This window comes from Nothoprocta perdicaria, unplaced genomic scaffold (genome assembly GCF_003342845.1).
Source record: "Nothoprocta perdicaria isolate Ctin4 unplaced genomic scaffold, notPer1 scaffold_193, whole genome shotgun sequence".
Classification (NCBI taxonomy): Eukaryota; Metazoa; Chordata; class Aves; order Tinamiformes; family Tinamidae; genus Nothoprocta; species Nothoprocta perdicaria.
Genome location: NW_020455127.1, coordinates 1109412 through 1114622, shown reverse-complemented (window position 1 = coordinate 1114622; position 5211 = coordinate 1109412).

Sequence of the window (5211 nt, the reverse complement as noted above, 5' to 3'; positions counted from 1 at the left end):
ATATTTATATTTATTTCTTTTTTATTATTATTATTTCTTCTTCACTACAAGCCTTACGATACACATCCCCCAAAATACAATTATGATTTTATTACTTTCAGTGATGAAAAAGGTATCAGTTTACACAGCCACKTATTGCATAGAGAACATAACAGTACAGAAACAATGTGCTCTGATGTCACCTCTGTTCACCAGGAGTTTTATTTGTACCTCCTACAATAGAATAGCTGCCCTTGTCATTTGTTTATCTCACATCTTTGATGCAACAGATATCATGTAACTTAACAGCCAATGAGGAAAATCAAAATGCAAAGTTTTAGTGCCAGCTCTGTTCAGCAGTTTCACTGAGAAGGTCACAGCACAGCCTCTGTTTTTCCTTTTTGTTCTTGTTTGTTTATTTATTTATTTATTTATTTATTTTTGGTAAGGTTGCAGAACTGGAACATACTACTTCAGTGATATTTAAATACACAGTGCCCTTATCACACTGGCATCTGGGAGTATACCATGCCAAATGCCTTGTTGACTCTGCTTCAAAGCCCTTTTTATGTTGACTGCTTCATTAGGAGAGTGATATGCAGGTCCCTTGTCATGTGGRCAGCAGGACTCAATTCTCCAGTGGGAAGGAAGACACGGGTTTTGTGTGTGTGTGTTTGTGCGAGAAAGCAATTAAAAACTGGCTAGAAAGAATAGTGAGGGATGCAGCAGGCATGATCTTGGCTTGACCAGAATAAAAAAAGACAATTAGATGATCTAATAGGTCATTGTCATATAAAGTTCAGGCCCGTTCTCAGGCACGAGGCGGGGAAGCTCTCTGGGACTCTCTGCAAGGCTACAACGTGCTCTGGACTTGACAACAGCAACCGGGCATTTGCCAACGCATCAGCCAATGCCTTAGAAAACCTGCAGGATGATGAGGCTGCACTGGGGAACCAAAATGGCAGCTGGAGATCAGTGCGAGGTTTGAYCTTTCTGGGTGCATCCGGGTGCATCACACACTTGCATGTGATGAGGTTGAGAGTAAATAGGACTCAGTTTCCAACCCACAAAAAGATCCCCTCATGTTGGAATGGCCACCTTTTGGATGGCATTAGGGCTCAACTTCCCACTCAACTCTCGTGCTCTGGGGGTGATTTACAAGCTCTAACTAGCTCACAACTGCCTGCGATTGAGTGATCAACAGCTGCACAAAATTCATATGTCTTTTGTCCTGAGCTGAGATTGACTTTCAGAAACGGACATGAATGGACTACCTTGTGAGGATACCTGGTTGCTAATATATAAGAAAAACAAAGCAGAAATGAAGTTTCTACTTATGATAGTACACAGCCTTACTTCTTGAAAATAYGCTCTTTCTGGAAAGGTAGATTCCACCTTGGGGATCCAATTCCAAGAAACATTTATGTTAGCTCTACRGGAATTTATCTACAAACAAAACGGCATTTTAATACAGCATTCAGCACTGGATGTAGTTTCCTGAGGAAGCCTTCAGGGGAAAATGGCTTTTTGAAAAACAGAAATGAACCCCCCCCCAGTCCACACTCTAGAAATAGGGTACATTTCTTAAAACTCAGCAAGGTTTTCCATACTCACGCAGCAGCACGAAGAAGAGGAGCGAAGCCACCGCAGCCCTACAGCGCAAGCCTCCAAGGTGCTGGCTCATGGTGCTCATCTCCAGCAGGGTCTCCGTGCCCTTCCCTCTCCCCGGAGCGGCACGGGCGAGCAGGCGGGCGCGAGGCGTTGCTGCAACAGGAGCTCAGACGCTGCCCAGCGCCCGTCTCCCGTGCTAAAGCTACCGCGGCTCCGCGTGCGTGCGTGCGCGGTGCGTGCCTCGCTGCCTGGACGGCAGCCACGCTGCGGCCGCAACAACGACCTCCCCGCGGCCGCCCCGAGCTCTCCCGGAGAAGATGCCGAAAATGCGCTAAGAGCAGAGAGGAGATCGTCTCTTCTTTTCTTTTCCCGTCTTTTTTTTTTTTTTTTTTTTAAACTTTAGCCTTGTATAAACCAGAACTTCAGGCTGAGTACAGAAGAGGCAGGTATTCAGCGGAAGACCTCTCTTCTGCTAACCCTTCTCTAGAGAAAGTGAGAAAAGCGCAAGGCTTGGCTTAACGTTCCAAGCAGGTGGGCTGATGTTATTCTTACTGCTTGTGGCTATATTCACCCTGTGTATACCTAAAATATATCCCCCCCCCCAGGTGGTTTTCTTTTCCAGCAAAGAACAAATCCCAATTAACCAAAAAATTGATTACTTGAAGTTCATTATAAGTAAAGGTTGTCTATGCCACCCAGGTGAGGGGCAAAACAGCTGAAACAGACCTTCAGGGAAATCAAATTGTGCTTTACCCCACTCCACATCCATTGAAACACAAACACAGCACGTTCCTGCAAGACAGGCATGCATGCGACTACTTTTCTTAATAGTCTTAGTTAGTCTAAGTAGTCTTAGTAGTAGTTTCTTAGTACTTAGAAGTAAAAAAAAGACTAAAAAAAGAAAAAACTCACTATGAGGAAAACTGTCACATTGCTACTCTTGTATGGCTTTCTCAAATACTCTGTTTATTCATTCGGYGATCTGCATCTTTGTGTGTGGATGCTCCATACTTACTGTTTCAAGCAATTCCACATCTGGCTCCCAGAAATCTGCTGCCCAGGAGACATCAAGAGAGATGACACGTTCCCTGGAGGAACCGGCAGTTGCTCTGGCTTTGATGTGGTGCCATCTGTATCAGGCAGAGTAGGATAGGCCAGAGGGGAGGACAGCTAAAGAACCTATAGGGGAAATATTTCTTCCCTATTTTAAATGGGTTGAAAGGGCGGGAATACCCAGGATTTCCAGGGAGGGATCACTCAGAAATAAAACATGTATGAAGAAGGGTTTGGGGAAGGGCAGAGGAGCACAGCAGTTCAGCACAGAGTTGAAAGGTGGATCTTCAGTATTTCTTCCAGAAGAGCCCTTCAGAAGGGCTCTTCTGGARGAAATACTGAAGAGACTTAAGAAAGAAATGTTAGAGGAGTTGAGAACAATAACATTTTTGAGGACTGAATAATCAATAAAGTCAAAAGCATTTGGCAGAACAAGCGAAATGAGGAGGGTTTAGTCTGTCTCCATGTGAGGGAGAACTTCTTTCCTGTGAGGATGCCAGAGCCCTGGAACAGGCTGCCCAGGGACGTTGTGGAGTCTCCCTCTCTGCAGATCTTCCAAATCCGCCTGGATGCCGCCCTGAGCCCGGTGCTCTGGGTGTCCCTGCTGGAGCAGGGGGGTTGGACTAGATCTCTAGGGGTCCCTTCCAACCTCAACCAATCTGTGATTCTGCGATGTCTGGATATCAGAGCAGACAACATGAAGCATCGGATCAAAGGAACTGAGAACAGCATTTGGTTTAAACTCYAGGGGTTTGGTGCAGTCCTAAAAAATCCTTGGTGTGTCTCCTGATGGACATGCTGCAGTCATTCCTGCCATTGCTGGTTATATTCCTTTCATCCTGCAAGGACAATTCTTTTGTGAATCCTCCATTAAAAAGTACATGCCTGCAAAACGCATGTCTCCAGCTTCTAACCCAGACAATAATGAAGGCAGTTTTTGCATTGCTAACAGTCCTCATTTGAACATAAAGCTTCTCACACTTGGATAATGCAGTGTAATTAAGAATGAACCTCAATTTTGGGACAAAAAGACAAGTAATCTTGTCCCTGAGTGTTGTAGTGAAAAACTTCAGAAAAAAAAAATAATTTCAGGGCTCCCAATCAAGAAAGCAAATAACAAAACAAAACAAAAAAATAATAATAAAATATGCCTTCTTTTTAGCACCTTCTGGTAAAATGCAAAGACTTGGAGTCAACAGCATTTTAACTGTGCTGTCTGGGCCCAAGGCTGCAAGGGGACCTGAGTCACGGGGCCAAGTGCTTCCCATGCAGGAAGAGTTGGTGGAGGCAGAACCTAACTGCTCGTCTAAGGACAGCCGGCACACTCATTGGGAAGAGCAGTGCTGCCATGACGTTGGTGCTGCGCTGGGAGCAGGGCCCGACAGGAGGGGATGGATATGGGCGATGGCGGGACCTAGAGCCAGGCGGCTGGAGGGGAGCGGCACAAAATGGTGGCTGGTGCAGGGGGACAAGGCACCTCCATGGAGTGGCAAAGAGCCATCTGGGGGGAGTGCGGGGCACACGAGTGGGTGTAAGGGGTGTGTTTGGGAGCCTGACATGAAGGGACGGGACAGGGGGATGGCAGGACGGGGGTAATGTGGGAGACGGGGCAGTAGGTGGGGAGCCGCACAAAATGGCAGCTGGCGCAGGAGGGCCAAGGCACCTCTGTGGGCCGGTGGCACCTGCCACTCGAGGGCACAAAGGTGCCGGCCACTGGGGCTGCAGCTGGGTCCGCAAATTCACTCGGTTGGTCAYATCCAACTTGACACCCTACACGCAAAATCTGAGGCGTTCGCACCTTTGACGGAAACCATGTGGAGCTGCTCAGCAGCTCTGCAAGGGAGAGCGTGGGCTTCCTGACATGAGCACCCTGAGGAGATGGCTGAAATCGTGTCTTCCCTCCCTCCTTCCCGAATGTGTTCCCAGGGATGCGCAGAGCAGTGCACAGAGGGGCTGAGCAGTAAACCCCGAGCCCCTGGCCCTTCTCGCACATGCCCATGACGGGGTGGAAATGCGGCATCTGGGGCTCCCCGGGAAGCAGCTTTCCTCGGGAAGCAGCATTCYTCGGGAGGCACCCTTCCTCGGGAAGCGGGTGCCCCGAAAGCGCCGCGCACCCTGGGCTCCCCCCGCGCACTCGCGCTSGCAGCGCCCTCCCTGCCGTGTCCTCTGGGTGGCCCTCGGCAGCAGCGTTTGAAACGTTATTTTCCGTTTAACCCCGGAGCTCACTGCCGGACTGATGGGTTACATAATAACCGGACGTTAAAAGGAAATCTTGCGTCCCGTCCCCCACATTTGCTGAGGACTTTAAACTCAGAACTGGCTCCTTAAAAGCCTTGTTTAAAAATAAAATAAAATAAAATAAAATAAAATAAAAGGCCGGGATCAACTCCTTTTGCACGGCTGAAGCTGAGTTTTAATTATTGTTTTTATTGATCTGTTTAAGCAGGGTTGTGGCCGAGAAGAGATGGAAGCTGCGGGGCTTTTCCCCGGCGCTCCCGCTGCGGGGAGGCAGAGCGGCCGTTGCGCCCGCTCCCGAGCCTCCCCGCGGCCAGCACTTTTCCCGTCACA